The sequence below is a fragment of the Odocoileus virginianus genome, chromosome 33 (assembly GCF_023699985.2).
Source record: "Odocoileus virginianus isolate 20LAN1187 ecotype Illinois chromosome 33, Ovbor_1.2, whole genome shotgun sequence".
Classification (NCBI taxonomy): domain Eukaryota; kingdom Metazoa; phylum Chordata; class Mammalia; order Artiodactyla; family Cervidae; genus Odocoileus; species Odocoileus virginianus.
In genome coordinates, this window is record NC_069706.1 from 18,345,669 (window position 1) to 18,357,796 (window position 12,128).

General features: G+C 39.8%; 1 protein-coding gene across 2 annotated transcripts in view; it reads left to right on the forward strand.

Moving 5' to 3' along the window:
* Window positions 1-2,478: 2,478 nt before the first annotated feature.
* LOC110151697 (phospholipid-transporting ATPase ABCA3-like) overlaps window positions 2,479-12,128 on the forward strand; it is a 285,960-nt gene continuing 276,310 nt past the window's right edge. For both annotated transcript variants that reach the window (XM_070460996.1, XM_070460997.1), the window contains exon 1: window positions 2,479-2,571. The gene's annotated coding sequence lies outside the window, so the exon portion shown is untranslated. The remainder of the gene's footprint in view (window positions 2,572-12,128) is intronic.

Here is a 12,128-nt window from a genome sequence, read left to right on the forward strand (position 1 = left end):
GGGCAGATAGAATAGAGTTCTTGGGTGGTCACATATGCTGGGAGTCTAACTGCCAAGTTCTGTGGATGCTCTAATAGCTTCTGAGAGCTCTTTTATTATTTACTTTAAATATATTGTGTTGACTTTTACTACTCTTTTTAGCATCACTAGAAACAAAATTAACCTGCTATTGTAGTTTAATATACTATTTCAATCACTTTGAATTTGCATCAAAGTAAATGTATAATTAAAAAATTTTTCATGCAAATTGAAAATGATTGAAATAATACATTAAACTATAGTAGCAGGCTAATTTTGTTTCTACTGATGCTAAAACTAAAAGCATGCTTGGGCTTCCTTGGTGGCTCAGTTGGTAAAGAATCTGCCTGCAATGAAGGAGACCTGGGTTTGATCCCTGGGTTGGGGAGATCCCCTGGAGGAGGGCATGGCAATCCAGTATTCTTGCCTGGAGAATCCCCAAGGAAAGAGGAGCCTGGCAGGCGACGGGGTCACAAAGAGTTGGACATGAATGAGTGACTAAGCACAAATGCATGATTATTCAAAAGACAATAATCAAAAGATTATTAGAAAGGTCTTTGAATCACCTCAAATCATCTTCCTTATGTGGGTTTGGATAATATCACCCAGGTCTTAATTTTAGCTGCCAAACATCATGGTCTGGTTTTAACTCAAGAGTCTGGAAAGAAGTCATCATAAAAGGGGAGGGCAGTCTTCTTTCTCCTCCCCAGCCTGCTGGTAGCAGCAGTGTTTCTGAGGAAGCTGGCTGGAATGCCAGCGGACCAGCGCAGGTCTGATGGCCAACTGTAGAGCAATAATTTGGAATACAGGTTAGAAGCTGGTTTTGCAGCGTGGACTGACAGCAGATCAATCAGTGTACAGCAAACACTGGTCCAAATGCTGCAGAGGCAGAGCGGATTGCTGGTGTCACACCACTTGGCTGAGCTATGGAGTTAGCATACTTTTGTATAATAGTAAAATACCTTTCTAGGATTAGTTTACAAGGAGTTTCCATGGAAATCATATTGTTTCTTTCCTCAAAGGTGTGATACATGGTATGAACGGATATTCTAACATCTCAATTTGTTTCTAAGTTTTTTTAATGGAGTTTTAAGACTTTTTAGCTGAAATCCCCGCCAAATCACTTGCTGGTAGAGTATAATGCATTTTGTGATTCCTAAGTAAGGGTTCTGGGTGGGGTTAGCCAGTTTGGATTTGAATTCTAGTTCTGGCACTGTACATGCTGGATAACCTTAAACAAGACTTAATCACTCTGATCCTGTTACTTGCACTGTAAAATCAGATAGTAATATCAGCACCAATCTTCCAGAGTTGTGGTGAGGCATAAAGGAACTCATTTAGTAAAATGTTTAGCTGGCAGGCAGGCTTCCCTAGTAGCTTAGCTGGTAAAGAATCTGCCTGCAATGCAGGAAACCCCGGTTCAATTCCTGGGTCGGGAAGATCCCCTCCAGAGGGTATAGGCTACCCACTCCAGTATTCTGGCCTGGAGAATTCCATGGACAGAGAAACCGGGGAGGCAGTCCATGGGGTCACAAAGAGTCACATATGATAGAGTGACTTTCATCTTCACTTAGCTGTCAGGTGTTTATTATGTAAGTATTCTTCATGCTTTTTAGTTTATATCATTAAAATAATGAAAAGTTAGTAGGAATGACTTACTAGAAAGAATATTAATAAACTTATTAGTTTTGTAGCGGCCAGTAGCCAGAATGCTCATTAACTCTCCTGTCCCTGCTCTCCACTGAGACCTTGTGCTGGGACATATCTAGAGGGTTTGCAGTTCTGGAAGTTTCTTGCTAGCCCCCCACAGACTCTGAGGAGAAGGTGGCTACTTGCACTTTCCTAGCCTTTCTGCCACTACCACACTGAAGCTGACAGTAGTTAGGGACATACTCTGAGCTCAAAATACTCAGTACTGAAGATTAAGAACAACAACAAAAAAAAATTTAATGCAATATTGAAAAAAAACACCAAAAAAATTCCATAAGAAAAATAACAGATTTTTAAATAAAGATAGTCAAGATTGCTGACTCTTCCTTTTGTTTTATCTCCCCTATAGTACCTTACAGTACTTTTAGGTTTTTATTTTGAAAAAAAATTTAAATGTCACATGAAAGTATTTATCTTGATTATTGAGTTGGTTTCCCCTTAAATATCATAGCCAGGGCAAATGTCTCACTCCTAGTCTCTATTCGAGGAAGTAGGGGACTGTGGGGTTGGCCAGGAGGAGCAAGTGGTGAAATATTTGGGAAGCCTGAGAAAGGTGGATTGGGCGCCCCTGGAGCATGCAGGCTGCCAGGAATGGACAAGCTGGGGACTGGGGCTCCAGGGCCCGTAGGCGGAGAAGGGGCCAAGGCAGCGCTTACTGGGTCTTCCTGCCTGCCCGATACAGGGGTCGGACCGCGCCTTTGCGAGGTCTGCGCGCGGCGGAGGCTGGAAACCTGTCCGCGGGCCGGTGGCGGGGCGGTTGGGGAAAGCGTTGGAGGAGGCGCGGTGCTCGGTTGATTAGCGCCCCTCTGCGTCGAGGCGGAGGCAGTTGCCGAGGCCCCAGCGGTGAGCATACGGACCTTCTCGTCCTTTCCTCTCTTCCCTAAACCCTCCTACTCCCTGAATTCTGCTTGCTCCGTCGACCTTCCAGAGCGCTCTCCCGCTGCGCGCCACCGCTCCTCAAAAACGCCACAAATGCACAAAAACCCAACTAGGAAATTAGAGTTAACTTCTAACTTTTTATTTTGGTTGTAACTTAGTGATTAGGAGGAAAGTTTTGGGAGGTTCAGTCAGCTTTGATTATAATTTGACTTCAGGCAAGTGACTTGACCTCTAAATCTCAGCTATAATGTGGGGATATCATTTTATTCATCCTATAGGATTTTTGCTTTTTAAGAAAATAAAGATAAAAGTCACCAGTTTCACTATTTTAAATTATTGGAATTCAGTGACTTTAATTACATTCATTATGTTGTGAAACTGTCACCACTAATGGTGGAACATTTTAATCTTCCCTAAAATAAACCCTGTACTCAGGAACAGTCATTCCTCAGGCTCCCCATTTCCACCCTCTGGCACCACAAATTGACTTTCTGTCTGTATGCATTTGCCAGTTCTGGACATTTCTTATGTCAGTGGAAATAATCAATAAGCCAGTTGAGAATAGGAAAAGATACAGTTGCAACTGAATCAACCCGAGGACTGCAGCCTGGGAGACTGGCTTCCAGATAACCGAGGAACTGCTCCAGGGAAGCCATGGTGGTTTTCTGCATAGTTTTATACCTCAGCAGAGCAAATGTTAGTGGAGGAGTGTCTGGAGGCCTCTCCTCCTGTGGCCCTCATTCTTGGTAAGGATGCAAAGAAGAGTCTAAGGTCCTACCTGTTGCAAGCAAGTTTCTTAACAATAAGGAAAGAAAGAACAGGTTGGCAAGCGGTGGGACGCCACTGAACGACTGAGCACACACGAAGAACAGAGAGAATACCTTGAGAGAGGCGGGCCATGCAAAGGGAGGCAATGGCCCTGGAAGGCTGGGGAACAGAGATTTTAAGGCAAGGTCATTTGCATAATCCAGGGGATTATGGATGTACAGACTTGATTGACAGCTGCAGGTTATATAACCAGATGCTCTACTGTACATGTCCTTTTCATAATTCAGTCTGTTATAATTAGATGTGTATATTCATGAAATATTTGTAAGTAGTTAATGAGTCCAATGGGCACCAAAAGATTACTTTAGTACATAATGGTGTGAGGTGTGTGTTTGTGCTGGAGTAGGAAAGTTGGCTGTGTCCCACTAGTTGGCTGGTGGGTGATTTTTCTGGCCCCTTGACTATTTTGGAGTATTGATGGGGGCGTATTTGGTGGGGATGGTAAATTGCTTGGTGGGATTAGGCAACCACTGGATGTTTAGCTGAAGGACGCCACCTTTCCTTGCTCTTGGCTAACTTCCTGCCTAACAGAAAGAACACCAAACAAGTAGGAATACATTCCTTTAAGGTTTCACAAAAACAAACACACAAAAATAGATAGAAATGTATACAACATGTCCGTATAGCCTTGGTACCCGAGAAAAGGAGTCTTATCCTCCAAGAAGTATCAGCACTGACATCTCAAGAAGGGAGGCATTTAATCTTTATTTTTATTTATTTATTTATTTTTTCCATTTATTTTTATTAGTTGGAGGCTAATTACTTTAAAACATTGCAGTGGTTTTTGTCATACATTGAAATGAATTAGCCATGGATTTACATGTATTCCCCATCCCGGTCCCCCCTCCCACCTCCCTCTCCACCTGATCCCTCTGGGTCTTCTTACTTTAGATCAATGTACCTTTTTCTTTAGTGATTAAAGCAGATGCACAAGGTTATATTTGATAGGCTACAAACAGGCTGTTTTAGCTAGTGTAAAATTCAAAAATAAGTCATGTATAAGCGAGAATGACTGCTTTGTAACTCAGTTTGTGAAAATTTCTTCCTTTACATGTATGTAAATATAGAATCATATAATATGTGGTCTTTTGTGTTTGGCTTCTTCCACTTGACAAATTTTCAAGGTTCCTGAGTTTTGTGTCCTGTAACTACATTTTGGATAATACCACATTCTGTTTATCCACTCTCAGAGACTTTCAAGTTGTTTCAACTTTTTGAGTATTATGAATAATGCTACCATGAACTTTAGTGAACAAGTTTTTGCATTGGTGTTTGATTTCTATTCCCAGAAACTTAGGAATAAACTTGCAAGGTCACATGATAATTATATGTTTAACTTTTTGAGGAATAGCCAAACATTTCCACAACTGCTATACTACTTTGCATTCCCAGTAGCAGTGTGTGAGGGCTCCAGTTTTCTATATTCTTGCCAATATTTGTTTTCTCTTTGAAAATTAAAATATTTTAAGTTATAGCTCTTAGCGGGTGTTTGCACATGGTGGTTTTGATTTAAATTTCCCTAAAGACTATATTGAGCATCCTTTCATGTACTTGTTGGCCATTTGTATAAATTTCTTTTGGAGAAATGTCTATAGCTCCTTTTGCACATTATTTTACTAGTCTGTCATTTTGTTGTTGAATTGTAAGAGTTCTTTGTATGTTCATAATATTAAATCCTTATCAGATATATGATTTGAAAATATTCCTTTCTATGACTTGTCTTTTCACATTCTTGTTCTTTGATGCTCAAAAGTTTTTGACTTGGTGAAGCTCAATTAATGTGTTTTCTTCTGGTGTCATATCTGAGGATGCATTGCTGAATCCAAATTATGAAGATTTCCTATGTTTCCTTCTAAAATTTTGTTGTTTTAGCTCTTACTTTTGGGTGTTTGGTCCATTTTAAAATAATTTTTGTACATATTGTGAGGTTAGAGTCCAACTTTATTCATTTGCATTTGCCTGTTATCAGGCCCTCTCCACATTCTTGGGCAGCAATACCGTAGAAATGAATATTCCTACTACAAGGCTCTTAAGCAAGCAAAGTTTTTTATTTGTGTGATATTTTGTCCACAAGGGAGAAGGCAGAAAAGGCTGCCTAATAACTCCATGATACGTTTTGAGGAAGAGATTTAAAAGACAGTGTGAGGGAGGGTGCTGCAAGGTACCTGATCAGCTTGTGTTTGATTTTTGAATTGGTTGTCATCAAGGTTAAATTTCAAGCATCATCAACCTTCTGGTTTCAACCAGTGTGGGGTCTACATGCTTGCAGTCAGCAGTTCTCATCTGGTAGGGATCTGTGTCCTGCAGAAAAGTCTTGGGAATGCCTGTAGGGTCTTTGGGCTTCCCTGGTGGCTCAGTGATAAAGAATCCTCCTGCAATGAAGGAGCCACAGGAGACATGGGTTTGATCCCTGGGTCAGGAAGGTCCCTTGCACAGCAACCCACTGCAGTATTCTTGCCTGGAGAATCCCGTGGACAGAGGAGCCAGGCAGGCTACAGTCCTTGGGGTCACAAGGAGTTGGACACAACTTAAGCAGCTTAGCAGCAGCAGCCGTCAGGGAACTTGGAGTTCAGTGATTCTGCTAGGTGTCAATAAAAAAATTTTATTGGAGGATAATTGCTTTACAATGTTGTGTTGATTTCTGCCTTACAATAACGTGAATCAGTCATAACTATATATACATAATACATTTATATATATATATATATATGTATATATATATATATATGTATATATATACACCCTCCCTCTTGGGCCTCCCTACTACCCACTCATCCCACCCCTCTTGGTTATCACAGAATGCCAGGCAAGCCTGGGCTCCCTGTATTATATAGCAGCTTCCCACATACTATCTATTTTACACTTGGTGGTGTGTACATGTCAATGCTACTTTCTCAATTCATTCCACCCTCACCATCCTCCATGGTGTTCACAAGTCCCTTCTCTATGTCTTTTCACCATTCCTTCTCTGCAGATAGGTACATCAGTACCATTGTTCTAGACTCCATATATATTAATATATGTTAATGTATGATATTTGTTTTTCTCTTTCTGACTTCATTCTGATTAACAGGCTCTGGGTTCATCAACCTCACTATAACTCACTCTAGTTTGTTCCTTTTTATGGCTGAGTGATATTCTATTGTATGTATGTACAGGACTTCTTTATCCATTCATCTATTGATGGATATCTAGATTGCTTCCATGTGCTGGCTATTGTAAAATAATGCTGCAGTGAACATTGGGGTATATGTGTCTTTTGAGTTATGATTATTTCAGGGTATATGCCCAGTAATGGAATTGCTAGGTCATATGGTAATTTTATTCCTACATTTTTAAGGAATCTCCATGCTGTTCTCCACAATGGCTATATAATTTATATTCCCATCAACAGTGTAAGAGAGGGTTCCCTTTTCTCCAGCATTTATTGTTTGTAGATTTTTTTGATGATGACCATCTGACTCATGGTAGTTTTGATTTGCATTTTTGTAATAATGAGTGATGTTAAGCACCTTTTCATGTGTTTATTAGCCATCTGTATGTCTTCTCTGGAAAAATGTCTGTTTAGGTCTTCTGCTCATTTTTTGATTGGGTTGTTTGTTTTTCTGATATTCAACTGCATGAACTGGTTATATATTTTGGAAATTAATCCTTTTTCAGTTGCTTTGTTTGCAATTATTTTTTCCCATTCTGTGTGTTATCTTTTCACTTTGTTTATAGTTTACTTTGCTGTGCAAAAGCTTCTAAGTTTAACTAGGTCTTATCTGTTTATTTTTATTTCCCTTACTTTAGGAGGTAGGTCAAAAAGAATGTTGCTGTGATTTATGTCAGAGTGTTCTGCTTATGTTTTGCTGTAAGAGTTTTATATGTTCTGTTTTTAAGTCCTTAATCCATTTGAGTTTATTTTTGTAGATAGTGTTCGGAAGCATTCTAATTTCTTTTACATGCAGCTGTCCAGTTTTCCCAGCACCACTTATTGAAGAGACTGTCCTTTCTCCATTATATATTCATTAATCTGGGAGGTAGGTCATAGAGGATCTTGCTGTGATTTATGTCAGAGAGTGTTCTGCCTTTGTTTTCTTCTAAGAGTTTTACAGTTTCTGGTCTTATACGTAGACCTTTAATCCATTTTGAGTTTATTTTTGTGTATGATGTTAGAAAGTGTTCTAGTTTCATTCTTTTACAGGTGGTTGACCAGGTTTTCCAGCACCACTTGTTAAAGAGATTGTCTTTTCTCCATTGTATATTTTTGCCTCCTTTGTCAAAGATAAGGTGTCCATAGATGCATGGATTTATCTCTGGGCTTTCTATTTTGTTCCATTGATCTATATTTCTGTCTTTGTGCCAGTACCATATTGTCTTGATGACTGTAGCTTTGTGGTATAGTCTGAAGTCAGGCAGGTTGACTCCTTCCAATTCCATTCTTCTTTCTCAAGATTGCTTTGGTTATTCGAGGTTTTTTGTATTTCCATATAAATTGTGAAATTATTTGTTCTAGTTCTGTGAAAAATACCATTGGTAGCTTGATAGGGATTGCATTGAATCTATATATTGCTTTGGTTAGTATACTTATTTTCATTATACTGATTCTTCCAATCTACGAACATGGTATATATTTCTCCATCTATTTGTGTCCTCTTTGATTTCTTTCATCAGTGTTTTATAGTTTTCTATATATAAGTCTTTTGTTTCTTTAGGTAAATTTATTCCTAAGTATAGACTTCCTTCTTAACAATTCTTTGGCTGCATCTTATAGGTTTTGAGTTGTGTTGTTGTGTTTGTTTGTTTTAGGTGTTTTTTAATTGCATTTTTTATTTCTTTAGTGACCTCTTGGTTATTCAGAAGTGTATTGTTTAGCTTCCGTATATTTGTGTTTTAACAATTTTTTTTCCTGTAATTGATATCTAATCTTACAGGATAGTAGTCAGAAAAAAATGCTTGATGCAATTTCAGTTTTCTTAAATATACTGAGGCTTGATTTGGGACCCAAGATGTGATCTATCCTGGAGAATATTCTGTGTGCACTTGAGGTAGAAGTGTATTATACTGCTTTTAGATGGAATGTCCTATAGATATCAATTAGATCCATTGGCCTAATATGTCATTTAAGGCTTGTGTTTCCTTACTAATTTTCTGTCTGGATGATCTTTCTACTGGTATGAGTGGTGTGTTAAGTCCCCCACATTATTGTGTTGCCTTATATATTGAGGTGCCACTATGTTTGGTGCGTATATAATTATAATTGTTATATCTTCTTCCTGAATTTGTCACTTAACCATTGTGTATGTCCTTCCTCTTCTCTTGTAACAGTCTTACTTTAAGGTCTGTTTTATCTGATATGAGTAGTGCTACTTCAGCTTTCTTCTGATTTTCTTTTACATGAAGTGTCTTTTTCCATACCCACACTTTCAGTTGTATGTGTCTCTAGGTCTGAAATGTGTCTCTTATAGACAGCATATATATGGGTCTTGTTCTTGTATCCATTCACCTAGCCTGTGTGTTTCGGTTGGAGCATTGAATCTATTTACACTTAAGGTAATTATTGATATGTATGATCCTATTATCATTTATTTTATTAATTTTCCTTTGTTTTTGTAGTTCTTTCTCTTGTGTTTCCTCTCTAGAGAAGTTCCTTTAGCATTAGTTGTAAAGCTGACTTGGTGGTGTTGAATTCTCTTTACCTTTGCTTATCTGTAGAGCTTTTGACTTCCCTGTTGAATCTGAATGAGTCCCTTGCTGGATAGAATAATCTTGGTTGTAGGTTTTTCCTTTCTTCACTTTAGGTATATCCTGCCATTCCCTTCTGGCCTGCATAGTTTCTGCTGAAAGATCAGCTATTAACCTTATGGGGATTCCCTTGTATATTGTTTCTTGCTGTTCCCTCACTGTGTTTAATATTTTTGTGTTTAACTTTTGTTAGCTTAATTAATGTGTGTCTTGGAATGTTTCTCTTTGAGTGTATCCTGTATGTGCCTCTCTGGGCTTCCTGGACTTGGGTGGGTACTTCCTTTCCCATTTTAGGGAATTTTTTACTGTAATCTCCTCAAATATTTTCTTATACATTTTCTTTTTTTATTCTTCTTGGACTCCTATTTTTCAAACGTTCATATGATTATTGTTGTCCTGAAGGTCTCTGAGACTGTTATCTTATTTCTTTTCATTCTTTTTTCTTTATTCTGCTATGCTCCAGTTATTTCCACTTTTCTACCTTCCAGCCTCACTTATCCATTCTTCTGCTTCAGTTATTTTGCTGTTGGTTCCATTTATTATGTTTTTTTATTTCAATTATCATGCTGTTCATTGCTAATTGTTTTTTATTTCTTCTAGATACTTAAACGTTTCTCGTATCTTCTCAATCTGTGTCTCCATTCTATTTTTCTGTGCCCCCATCTTATTTCTGAGATTTTGGATCAGCTTTACTATCCTTACTCTGAATTCTTTTTCAGGTAAACTGCCTAATTCCTCTTTATTTGTTTAGTCTTGTGTGTGTGTGTGTGTGTGTGTGTGTGTGTGTTTTAACCATGATCCTTCATCTGCTACTGTTTCCTCTTAAATTTTGTTTAATTTACTCTCTTTGGGGTCTCCTTTCCACAAGATCATAGTTCCTCTTACTTGTGGAGCTTTCTCCCAGGGACTGAGGTTGAATTAGTATCTTTTGAAGGTTTTCTGGTGGGGAAGACTGGTGCCTGACTGGTGGGTAGAGCTGGGTCTCGTCTCTCTGAAGGGCAGTGCTGCGGTACCCTTAACACTATAGACACCTGGGGTATCTCAAGCATAGTATGGCTTTGGGTAGCCTGTCTGCTAACAGGTAGTATTGTGTTCCTCCTTTGCTAGCTGCTTGGCATGAGGCATCTGGCACTGGAGTTTACTGGCCTTTGAGTGGGGTCAAGTCTTATTGTTGAAATGAAGGCCTTTGAGAGTCTTCTCACCAATTACTGTTCCATGTGGTTGGAGTTCTCTGTTGGTCCAACATCCTGAACTTGGGTCTCCAACCTTGGCGTTTGGGGCTTGATCCCTGGCTGTAGCACTAAGACTTGACAGGCCATACAGCACAGGGAAGAAAGAGAAAGAAAAAAAAAAAAGAATCAGACATATAAACTAAAAAAAAGAATGGATTGATAAAACCCAGGGACAGATGGTAAAGGTAAAACTTAACAGAGGAAACACACAATAACCTCACACACTCACACTTGGAAAAAGAAAAGAAGAGGGAAAAGAATACAAAGTGGAACCAAAAAAAAAAAAAAAACCCAACAAAAAAGACAGCAATCAAACCATAAACAGACCCATAAATGAAAACAAACACTAAAAACTAGACTAGTAAAAAATACAAAATGAAAAATGTGGGTAAAAAAATTGTAATGAAAAAGTACTGTAGAAATAGGAAAAAATAAATTTATTTAAATATAAAAGCATAAATAAGGGGAAAAGTAAGTAAAAATAAAAATTAAAGGAGTAATAAAAAAGGAAAAATGATAGAACAAAACAAAAAAGATAAAGACAAAAATATATATAGAGAGAGTGGCAGTAAGAAGAATGTTTTCCTGTGGCCTCAGTTGTCAGTGTCCTCTCTGCTACAGTGAGCTCCAGTTGATCTGCCTACTCAGGAAGCCCTCCAGTATTTCTAGGAAGGTCTCTGGATCTGCTATGGGCACTATGTTGTCAGCTCAGACTTAGATCTGGCCTTCTTCTAGCTTGTACTTGCTTCCAAAATCCACAAGTTACCTCAAAGTCCACAGTCTCAAGCCAATTGCAGGGATTTAATCCGCTACTCCTACGGCTGCCAGAGTGAATTTCCTTCCTCTTCTTTGGTCACACAGCCCCTGGTGCTCAGTTTTGGTTTTGCCCCCCGTTCTGTTTGTAGGCCATCCTCTGGCATCTGTTCCCCTCCCAGACCAGAATGGGTGAGAGCCACTGCTCAGGGGAGAGGGAGGGATATGGCAGACACAACTGGGATGTGCAAGGGGTGCCTGCAGCAGCAGAAGCCCCATAAGTTGCTACAGCCTAAGATCGGTCATGCACTCTCCTAGGGGAATTGGCCCCAGGTCGTGGATTCCTTGGCACTACCGGGCTGCACAGGCTTCCAAGAAGGTATGGGCAGTGACCTGCACCTGCTAACAGTTTGATGGAAGCCGTGATGGCCATCACGCTCACCTCTGGGGTTGGAGACTGCAACCACATCTCGCCCCACCTCTGACACTTGTGAAAGTGTTACCTTGCTGTCTGAGAGTGCACAGAGTTAGAGGGTCCCCTCGACAGTGATCTCTCTCTCTGGCAGGCTCAGGGCTTTTCCTGGATTCCTCAGCTGTGTTATACTGGCCCCCTCAGACTGTCTTCAAGGCAATCAACCCCATTCCTCTCCCTGGAGTCTCTGAACCTCAGCACTCAGTGGCCCCAAACCCCACTGGGCATGCAGGCAAGCATTTCAGACTATGGAGTGCTGGTAGGCATTGATCTGTGTGCAGAAGTCTCTCCAATTTGCCTTCCACACACCTGTTGCTGCACTCTCCTTTGAGGTTCTGAAGTGCCCACCCGCCCTGCCCATCCTTGAGATGTTTACAAATGTGCAGAAACTTTTCTTCCTTCAGAGCTCCCTCCCTGAGGCACAGGTTCCTTCATGATTCCTTTGTCTCCCTCTCCCTCTCATTTTCCCCCCATTATACCTGTTGCCCTATCCCATTATGTGGAGATTA